The 11,655-nt window shown below is 42.4% G+C and overlaps 1 pseudogene; it reads left to right on the top strand.

Annotated features, from left to right (window-relative positions):
* The first annotated feature begins 10,428 nt into the window (after positions 1–10,428).
* On the top strand, positions 10,429–11,379 carry LOC103786883 (AP-3 complex subunit sigma-1-like; annotated as a pseudogene).
* Positions 11,380–11,655: the final 276 nt, after the last annotated feature.

Raw genomic sequence — 11,655 nt, 5'->3', positions numbered from 1 at the left:
AGGAAGTGAGAAAGAGAAAGGTAGGGGAGAGGAGAAGGTGCTGGGCTGTTTTTCACAGCCAGCTCTTGATGGAACTATAGAGTGAGAACTCAGTCACCCACCACCCACCCAATTAATCTATTCATGAGAGATCTGTTCTAATGATCCAAGCATCTCCCAGTAGGCCCCACCTCCAACACTGGGGACCAAATTTCAACATGAGATTTGAAGGGATCAAACATCCAAACAATGACACACATATATGAAGACAGTAACCACTGCAATTGTGCAGAATTGACCAGCAAAAGACCGTTTTCAGGCAGTAGTGATGGCAGTGGCTGCTGTCACTGGCTGCAGCAGGGAGGCGAGGCGGGGGCTGCAGACACCATGCAACTGGTGGGAGCCCCACCCTCCTGGGCGGGGCTACAGCTGCCCAACTGTGGCTGTGGATGGAAGCCTCCCTGTTCTCTTGGAGGAGGCCAGGAAGAGGCAGGATCTGCCCACTTGGGTGCAGCTGCAACCACCCAACCTGTGGCTGCAGACCTAGGCCTTCGACTTCACGGAGCAAGCAGGAGCCGGGGAAAAGCAGGAACTCCGACCCTTCCGAGTTGGTGGGGCAGGAGCTTTGCCGGTGCAGCTGTGGCTGCCCTCCCAGGCTCGGGACCTGGGCATCTCTGAAGCCTGCACCCTCGGGAGCCTGGGATGTTCCCTCCCCCGAACCATGCTCCCCTTGGGGGCATGGGATACCCCCCTTGGCCCCGCCCCATCCCTGCAGGCTCGGGGGTGTCTGCTCTCGCTGCCTGGCCTTTCTGCTCCTGGTGCCAGCTCTGATGTCCTAGCGGGGTTTTGGAGAGCTCCCTTTAGGAGATCTCATGAACATTTGTACTCACTAAAAGAAAGTCTGACGGGAGGGATCAGCCAATATTCACTGCAACAAGCATCCCTATTGGGTACAGTTCCCTGTGGACCTCTCTGAGTGGAAGGAACTCACTTTGAGCTGGGCTGCCTTGACTCCTGACTGGGGCAGCCAGGTTGGCTTATAGCAAGCAGTGCAAACCACAAGCGTTTCACCTAGAAAGCTTAGTAGTTAGGACTATAGGCTTGCCAAGAACGGAGAGTGCAATGCAGTACTCTTAAATTTGGTAGAAATGGCTGCTGGGGAGAGAGGGAGAAAGAACCAGGAACTATGGGATTAAGGGCCCAGTGAGTGTTGAAGACCACAACAAAAGAAAAACTGTAGACAAAACAAATGTAACAGTTTACTGGAGCAAAGAACAATCTACACATTGGGCAGCCCTTAGAACCAGAAGTTCAGAGAATACAGTTCTGCAACCTGGGTATTATTTACAGAAAAAGGCTGAAGAGGTGGGGAGCGATGGTTCACACCTGTAATCCTAGCAATCTGGGAGGCTGAGGTGGGCAGATCACTTTAGGTCAGGAGATGGAGACCAGCCTGGCCAACATGGTGAAACCCCATCTGTACTAAAAATACAAAAATTAGCCAGATGTGGTGGTGCACACCTATAATCCTAGCTACTACTAGGGAGGCTGAGGTGGGAGAATCCTTGAACCCGGGAAGCCAAGGTTGCAGTGAGCCGAGATTGTGCCACTGCACTCCAGCCTGGGCAACAGAGTGAGACTGTCAAATAAATAAATAGCCAAAGATAGCAGAAACAAGGAACAGAGACTGGTTGTTTCACAGTTACTTTCCTTGTAAAGGTTAAAGCAGAGGGGACTTCCTTGTCATGCCAGCTAAAACTGGCCTATTTGGGGATTTGGATTTCCTGATTTCTTGGAAGGTCAAGCAAACAACTTGATTTTGTCTTGGTGGTGTGGAATTATTTTTACTTTTTATTTTTGAGACAGTCTCGCTCTGTCACTCAGGCTGGAGGGCAGTGGCGTGATCTCCACTCACTGCAGCCTTGGCTTCCAGAACTCAAGGGATCCTCCCATCTCAGCCTCCCGAGTAGCTGGGACAGCAGGTGTGCACCATCACGGCTGGGTAATTTTTTCATTTTTTGTAGAGATGGAGTCTCCCTATGTAGCCCCCACTGGTCTCGAACTCCTGGGCTCAAGCGATCCTCCCACCTTTGCCTCCCAAAGTGCTGGGATTACAGGCCTGAGCTACAGCGCCTGGCCAAGGTGGCCTGGAATTTTAGCATAAGTGACTCCATTTTGGTTTGATCTACTGAGGCCTAGTGAAGGAGCTCAGTCTAAGTCAATGGGCTCCTATAAATTTAATTTAACAACCACAAGTTTCTTTAACTATAGCTTAGAGTAATTTTTTTCTACTATGACTTCAGTGGGGAGGGAAGGCAAATTGTTACTGCTCTCTAAATCAGGAGGTAGCAAACTTCTTTTTGTAAAAATTCAGATTGTAAATATTTTAGACGTTCTCAATCGCATACTCTTTGTTCATTCATTTGTTACAAGCCTTAAAATTACATAAAAAGCATTCCTAGCTCCCAGGCAGTACAAAAACAGGCCTTGGCTGGATTTGGCCTGAAGACTGTATTTTGCTAAACTTTACTCTAGATAATACATCCATTAGAGATAGTAAAGTCTCTTTTCTTTTCTTTTTCTTTTTCCTTTTTTTTTTTTTTTTTTTGAGATGGAGTCTCACTCACTTGTACTATGGCTGGATCTCGGCTCACTGCAACCTCCACCTCCAGGGTTCAAACAATTCTCCTACCTCAGCCTCCTAAGCAGCTGGGATTATAGGCACACGCCATGACACCGGGCTAATTTTTGTATTTTTAGTAGAGACAGGGTTTTTGCCATGTTGGCCAGGCTGGTCTCAAATTCGTGACCTCAAGTGATCTGCCACCTCAGCCTCCCAAGGTACTGGGATTGTAGGTGTGAGCCACTGCATCTGGCCAAGTAAAGTTACTTTCTACCATTCCAAGAAAGGCTATTTTCTTGAGAAAGACTGGATAAATAATTTAGAAATTGGTTTGTGAATCATTTTCCTCCTACCTGAATGAAGAGGGAGTTCTAGTGGCAAGCAAGGTGTAGCTACATAGACTTATGAAAATAACTAAGACAGGTACCTTCAGATGAAGGGAAAATTAGGGGAAATTACATGATTTCTTATTTGTGTTGTATATTTGCTCAATGCATTTTCTTTTGGGAATTTATGAGTTAGGTATGAAGTACACCTTTGGCAAACAGATTTTAAAAATTCAATGAAAAGAAGCAAAATCTACCCCATGACTTAAGACTCCAAAAGTGTTTAAGAAAATTAGAAAAGCAAGCTCTAGTTTAAATTTTGAAAAATCTCAATGGGAGTACAAAGTTTTCTTAGGAGTTCAGAAATGTAAAAGGTTTATACAAAAGATGAAAGAAAGAGTATATTTCCCAAAACCTACATGAACAGTGTTTGAAAAGCTAAAACCAAGAACAAACTGAAACTTAAATCTTCCTCCTTAAAAGGAAGTTTTTTTTAGAAGTAATGGTAGGATTGAGTGCAGTTAATTATTAGGATTAGGTTAGGACTGGCTGCATAATTTTTGGAACCCAGTGCAAAACAAAAATTTGGGTCCCCTTGTTAAGCAAAAAGTATTGATAACTTCAAGATGGCAACAGCAGAGCATTGTATGGGGCCTTCTGAGCGATAGCTCAGTTCACATGCTCATGAAGGAAGTGTAAACCAAAAATAAATTCCAAGGCCCCCCAACCATCTGAATGGACTTCCTCCTAAGCCAGGGCACTCTAAAATTCAACCTGAAGGACTGGTTCAGGCCATGACAGGAAGTGAGGGTTAGACATGCCTCATTACACCTCTCTGTCATTAATATCAACACAGACCTTAAGTCTGATAAGAAACAGTTAGAATCTATTCTCTCTGAAGCCTGCTACCTGGAGGCTTCATCTGCCTGATAAAACTTTTGGTTTCCACCACTGCTTTTGAGATGTACCATCTTTCTGGACAGAACCAATGTATAGCTTAAATGTATTTGATTGATGTCTCACACCTCCCTGAAATGTATAAAACCAAGCTGTGCCCCGACCACCTTGGGCACATGTTCTCAGGACCTCCTGAAGAAGGACTGTGTCACAGGACATGGTCACTCATATTTGGCTCAGAATAAATCTCTTCAAATATTTTATGGAGTTTGACTCTTTTCGTCGACAGAGGCCCTCGGCTGGGGACTCAAGAATGCCCAAATCCTGCCTCGGCCCAGCCATCTCCACTTCCTTTGAGGTTCTAGAAGGAGGTTTGCAAGATATAACAGCATGTAAGATACCATAGCAGGTTCCCCTTTATTTTCAAGTAGGTTCCTGTAACTGCCTCTTTAGGGATCCTGGTTAAGCTATGCTGCAGCACAAAATTTAGGCTCAGGACATAAGTAGAGTCTTTCTGCCCAGCAGAATTGAGGATTCCTGAAGGTTTAGAGAAATAGAGGAGAGAAAAAAGAGCAAATGTCTCTGCCTAGAAGGCACCTGCTGTCCCAGGAGAAGTAAAAGGGAAAAGTGCACTTTAGTGACCTCTCCCTGTAGCAGAAGTGTGCCATTCACTGTTTTAGAACCTAATCAGATTAGCAGCGCCTCTTCTAGGACAGGAACAAAGATGGAGATTGGAAAAGAAAGACTTTCTCTTGTTTCTTCTTCACCCTACTGTGAGGGAAAGGGCTTTTAAAACTACATTTGAATTACATTTGAATTTTAAAAAATAAACAGGATGAGCAGTATTCTCTGCTGTTTTGATGCAGTTAGCATAAATGCTAAGAGATAACAATGAGCAAGGAAAATAACCATTTATTTTCCTTCATCTTTTTTATAAAGCAATATTTAGTAATCTGCAGTTTTAGCAAAGAAAAAAATTGAAACTCAATAAACGAGTATATAAGAATAGGCCAGGTGCGATGGCTCACACCTGTAATCCCAGCACTTTGGGAGGCCAAGGCAGGCGGATCACTTGAGGTCGGGAGTTCAAGACCAGCCTGGCCAACATGGAGAAACTCCGTCTCTACTAAAAATACAAAAATTAGCTGGGCATGGTGGCAGGCGCTTGTAATCCAAGTTACTCAGGAGGCTGAGGCAGGAGAATCACTTAAACCCAGGAGGTGGAAGTTGCAGTGAGCTGATATGGAGCCAGTGTACTCCAGCCTGGGTGACAGAGCGAGACTCCCATCATCTCAAAAAAAAAAAAAAAAAAAAAAAAAAAGAGTATATAAGAGTATCAAATAACAATGCAGATATTTGAAAAATGAATTTAAGTGTCTAGAGCTAGACAAAACACAGCCCTACACCAGAGGCATTTGAACCAGAGAAACTCCATCTTGAATAGGGCCTGGGTAAAGTAAAGCTGAATCTTACTGGACTTCATTCCAGGAGGTTAGGCACTCTAAGTCATAGGATGAGATAGGAGGCCAGCACAAGATATAGGTCACAAAGACGTTGCTGATAAAACAACATGTGATAAAGATGCGGGCTAAAACCCACCGAAACCAAGATGGCGATGACAGTGACCTCTGGTGGTCCTCATTGCTTATTATAAGCTAATTATAATGCATTAGCATGCTAAAATACACACCCACCAGCGCCATAACAGTTTACAAATGCCATGGCAACGTGAAGTAGTTACCCCATATGGTCTAAAAAGGGGAGGAGCCCTCAGCTCTGGGAACTGCCCACCTCTTTCCTGGAAAACTCATGAATAATCCACCCCTTGTTTAGCATATAATCAAGAAATACTAAAAGTATAGTTAGTCAAGCAGCCCACGCTGTTGCTGTGTCTATGGACACATTCTTTTATTCCTTTACTTAACAAACTTGCTTTCCCTATACTGTGTTGACTCGCCCCAAATTCTTTCTCACATGAGATCTAAGAACCCTCTCTTGGGGTCTGGATCAGGGACCCCTTTCTGGTAACACCTAGAATACTAAAGAAATAGGTATATGTGCTCTGGGTCACCATAATTATTCTGAGAAATTATAGGACACATAAAGAGAAACCAAAAGACTGAGGGGGAAAAACTCAACATTTTTTTTTTTGAGACTGAGTCTTGCTGTGTGGCCCAGGCTGGAGTACAGTGGTGCGATCTCAGCTCACTACAGCCTCCGCCTCCCAGGTTCAAGTGATTGATTCTCCTGCCTCAGCCTCCTGAGTAGCTGGGATTACAGGCACGTGCCACCATGCCCAGCTAATTTTCGTATTTTTAATAGAGATGGGTTTTCACTGTCTTGGCCAGGATGGTCTCAATCTCTTGACCTTGTGATCTGCCTACCTCGGCCTCCCAAAGTGCTGGGATTATGGGCATGAGCCACCACTCCCAGCCCTCAAAAATTTTTAAAAAGAGAAGAAAGTTTAATCAAAATTGGAATTAGTAAACTTGGAATTGGCTGTTGGTAAATTGTGAACAAACACCACTGTACAAGCACTTTGCAAGGACTTATGTAAGATGAGATGATAATAGAAGCCACCCTATATGTTCTGTGAGCAAACCCTTTCAATTGAGACTCTTTTTTAAAAAAAAATGGCTGGGGGGTGGGTAGGGAGGCACAGTTATGGTGGTAAATCAATGAATAACAGAAATAATTCCAGCAAAATGATGAGCAAAACTTATCATGTTGTCCTTGGAGACAAGATGAAGAAATGTGATAGGTGACTCAGCAGTTTGGACAATCTGAACAGGGTTAATGAATTGATACATTAAAAACAACTTGACCAAGAGTCTCTGTGACATCTCACAAAGCTCTGCCCTATCACTGTCCTGTTTGGCAACATTACCAGTAATTTATATGCTGGCACAGAGGCATGCTTATCAGGTTTAAAGATTACCCAAAACTAGGAGGGATAGCTAATATAATGGCTTCACTAAAGATTCACAATTACCTCCACAGGCTGGAATCTCAGTCTCAAATGTCAACAGGTTGACATTTTGACTAGAATAAATGTAAAGGATATTTTTAGATTAAAACAATTTTTTTTTATTGTTTGTTTTTTTTTTGTTTTTTCTGAAAACCAGAGGGGTAGTGACCAGGCTTGGTTGCAACTCATAAAACAAACAAAAAACTTAAAGTTTCTTTTTGAAATGAAGATGAAGTATAGGATGGAAAAAACTAAAGTTTTCATTGATTATGCATTAAAAGGAACCAGCTCTACAATGCAGCTGTTGAAAAAGTTAATACTGCTTTGGACAAATCATTAAAAACAATAGTAGTCATTTATTGAGAGGGAATTATGAGCACTGGCTCTGGAGCTAGACTGGCTGGGTGACACTGGACAAATTCTTTCATCTCTTTGTGACCACATTCCTCCATTTTTAAAATCAGGGTGATATGATTTGGCTGTGTCCCCACCCAAATCTCATCTTGAATTCCCACATCTCATGGGAGGGACCCAGTGGGAGGTGATTGAATCATGGGGGCAGATCTTTCCCATGCTGTTCTCGTGATAGTGAATGGGTCTCACGAGATCTGATGGTATTATAAGGGAGTGTTTCCCTGTACAAGCTCTCTTCTCTTGTCTGCCACCATGTGAGACGTGCCTTTCACCTTCCACCATGATTATGAGGCCTCCCCAGTCATGTAGCACTGTAAGTCCAATAAACCTCTTTCTTTTGTAAATTCCCCAGTCTCAGGTATGTCTTTATCAGCAGCATGAAAACAGACCAATACAGGGTGGTAAGAATAATACCTACTTAATAGAGCTCTGAATAACTCAATGAGATAATACATATAAAAATTTACAACAGTGCTCAATAAATGTTAGCTGTTATTATTCTGTTCCGGACACTTTACACACATTTGTATGTGTATGTATGTGGCTTTTTATTTAATTACATGTATTCATTGCAAAGTAATACACATATTAAAACAATGCTAAAAGGTATACACTGAAAAATTATCCCTTAATTATCAGTCCTTCTGCTGAGAGATTAAATTAAAATGCGCCTTTCATTTTTATGTACTAATGGGTGCATGGACTGCACAATGCTCTGCACCTTTTCCTCCCCACATGGGTATCTTGGAGACATTTCCCTATCAGTATATGTAGATCTATTCCATTCTTCGGTTTTGTTTTGTTTCCCTCTAGAGACATGGGGTTTCGCTATGTTGCCCAGACTGGTGTCCAATTCCTGGGCACAGGTGATCCTCCTGCCTCAGCCTTCCAAGTAGCTGGGACTACAGGTGTGCACCACCACACCTGGCTTATTCCATTTTTTAAGCTGCATAGTATTCCACTGTGTAGATGTGCCATAATTTATTTACCAGATCCCCAAACCACAGTTATTTAAGTTTGTATTCAGTCTATTTTTTTCCACAAACAATGCTGCTATGAACTTCCTTGTAGCTCAGATACTGGAGTCAGATTGTCTGGGTTTAAATACCTGTGCTGTCACTTATTAACTGTGAGCACGGGTAAATGTCTGAGCTTTACCAACCTTGACTTCCTAAAGTGTAAAATAGGGGTAATAATAGTGCCAAACTCATAGGGTGCTTGTAAGGATTAAATGGAGAGTACCTTGCTTGATGCTCCTACATAGTAAGCTCTCAACGAACATAAAATACTTCCCTTCCTAACTTTCCAACTTTACATACATTTGAGTTTGTAGAGTGAATTCTTAGAAGTAGAATTGCAGATTCAAGGGTGTTCGTTCAAAACTGTGGCAGATAACATCAAATTGTCCTTTGTGTTGGATCATGTTTTCCTCTCTAGATACACGCTCTACCTGTCCTGACCCTGCTCTGTACTCCAGAAGGCTATAAATATCTAGCATCCAGTGTCCATTCAGGACCTCTGTGAGAGATGGGAAGGCAGAAGGAAAGAGCCCCAGGCCTCTGTTTCGCAATGGCTACATTCCCTTATCAGAAGCCAGCTTCCATTAAGCAGCTCCTCCCCAGTGGCTACTAAGTCCACCATGTTCCTTTTTTAAAAACATATTTTTATTTTTTAATAAGACAGGGTCTCTCTCAGTTGCCCAGGCTGGAGTGCAGTGGTGCAATCACAGCTCACTGTAGCCTTGACCTCCTGGGCTAAGGTGATCCTCCTGCCTCAGCCTCCAGAGTATTTGGGACCACAGGCATCTGCCACTACATCCAGCTAAGTTTTTTAAAAATTATTTGTAGAGACAGAGTCTCCCTGTTTCCCAGGCTGGTCTCAAACTCCTGGACTCAAGCAATCCTCTTCCTTGGCCTGCCAAAGTGTTGGGATTACAGGCATGAGCCACCAAACCTAGTCCCCACCATGTTTCAAGAAAAGCTCTCTCCCTTTGCCCTGTCAGTCAGATTGGGTAGAAACTGTTTCCTGCAGTTTCTTGTCCCTGGATCTTTCACCAGCCCTTGCAGGTTCCCCTAACCCTGAGTATATCTCTATAACTAATCTTTTGGTTAAACTTCCTTCAGTTACTCTTTCAACATGCCGTCTGACTGGCACACTATCCAATTCACACTCTCACTGCTTCACTATGAGAATATTTGTTTTCCCACACTCTTGCTGATATTGGCACGTCAAATGTTTTAAAGATTTTATATAAAAGACTCCTTTAATTTTTTATTTTTTCTGGGCACCAGTGCCATTATTTATCTTTTATCACAGGTAGTGTTTCCTTTTAAACTTCAGTTTCTTAAAGGCCTTTGCATAAGTATAGATACTTATTATTTCTTCAATATTGTATTAGTTCAATTAAAAATATCAGAAAATTCAGCCAAAATAATATGAAGAACTATTGAAGACATTAAAAACTTTACCCCAGGCCGGGCTCGGTGGCTCATCCCTGTAATCCCAGCACTTTGGGAGGCTGAGGCGGGCGGATCACGAGGTCAGGAGATCGAGACTACCCTGGCTAACACAGTGAAACCCTGTCTCTACTAAAAATACAAAAAATTAGCCGGGCGCAGTGGTGGGCGCCTGTAGTCCCAACTACTCGGGAGGCTGAGGCAGGAGAATGGCGTGAACCCAGGAGGCGGAGTTTCCAGTGAGCCAAGATCGCACCACTGCACTACAGCCTGGGCAATAGAGCAAGACTCCGTCTCAAAAAAAAAAAAAAAAACTTTACCCCAATAAAATTTTTTAGGTGTGGTGATGACTTGTGGCTGTGTTTTTTAAATGAGAAAAACCCTTATCTTTAGAGATATCCTCTAAAATAATTACAAGTAAAATGGTATGATATATTAGATTTACTTCAAAATTCTCCAGAAAAATAGACAATAGAGTATGGGGAATACATGGAAGAAGACTGGGAAAGTGTAGGTAATTGTTGAAAGTAGGTGATGGGTATGTGGTGTATCATTATATCCACTCTTTCCCATTCTGTTCCCATTCATTATCTCCAACTTCATGTGCTAAAAGTCCCAAAATAAGAAATAAACCCACAAACAAAGCCAATAGCAACAATAAACAAAGAAATAAAAAGATAACTAAACATCCAAGTTGAGGAGAAGGATAGCCAGTGAGATCCCCAGGTGGGGAAGCTGCTCCAGCACTGCCCAGTCAGGATCAAGATGACCGTCACCTTCAACAACCACAGGAAGCCACAGCTCTCCAAGTTCCACCAGCTCTACAGTGAAGACACACAACAGCAAATCATCAGGGAGACTTTCCACTTGGTATTTAAGAGAGATGAAAATGTCTGTAAGTTTCTAGAAGGAGGATTATTAATTGGAGGATAGGACAACAAACTGATTTCTAGACCTCACATAATAACATATTTTGTCTTTTGTGTGGGTTCTTCAGAAAATGAACTTGGTGTTTTAGATCTAATTTGAGTATTTGTGAAACATTAGGCAAGTGTTTTTGAAAATGTCTGTGAACTGGATTTCATCTTCCATGTGGCTCACATTATTCTTGTAGAAATGATATTGGGAGAATGGTATTAGAGACTGTATTAGTTTGTTTTCACACTGCTATAAAGACATACCTGAGACTGGGTAATTTATAAAGAAAAGACATTGAATTGACTCATAGTTTCATATGGCTGTGGAGGCCTTGGGAAACTTACAATCATGATGGAAGAGGAAGCAGGCACGTCTTACATGGTGGCAGGAGAGAGCTAAGAGTGAAGGGGGAAGAGATCCTTATAAAACCATCGGATCTCATGAGAACTCACTCACTATCACGAGAACAGCCTGGGGGAACCTCCCCCATGATCCAATTACCTCCTTCCCTTGACATGTGGGGATTACAGGTCCCTCCCTTGACCTGTGGGGATTACAATTTGAGATGAAATTTGGGTGGGGACACAGAGTCAAACCAGATCAGAGACCAACAAGAATGAGCTTGTTACACAAATTAATGTGCAAAATAAGCTGAAAAAAAACAAAGGTTGGCTTTACAGGAACCTAGCAGCCCATGCTGTATCAGCTGTATAGAATATAAACCCTCCCAAGAGTCCAAGAAACATTAACACTGGTGACATCAGTATAAAAGTGCCAAACCTGCCCTCTTTTAGATAAAAAATGTAAAAGACTATTTTCAGTAAAATCCAGGGGAAAAAGTCATCCAAGTTTACCTTGTAGTTGTTTACCAAAACTAAAGGAGAGTCTTAACTTTTGCTCTTGGATTTAAGTCAAGGTACTGTACAGAAGTTATATAAAATCGGTATGTGAAGTTCAATGTACCTTTTCTTGTTCAGTGATTTTTAAAGAAATCAGATAGTTCCAGTGTGATTTGTTTTCTTTTCTAAACTGTCTTTCTATGCCCACCAAAGTCATTCCCTATATATTGGCTAC

The sequence above is a fragment of the Pan paniscus genome, chromosome 5, assembly GCF_029289425.2.
Source record: "Pan paniscus chromosome 5, NHGRI_mPanPan1-v2.0_pri, whole genome shotgun sequence".
NCBI lineage: Eukaryota > Metazoa > Chordata > Mammalia > Primates > Hominidae > Pan > Pan paniscus.
This window is presented reverse-complemented; position numbering and strand designations above follow the sequence as displayed.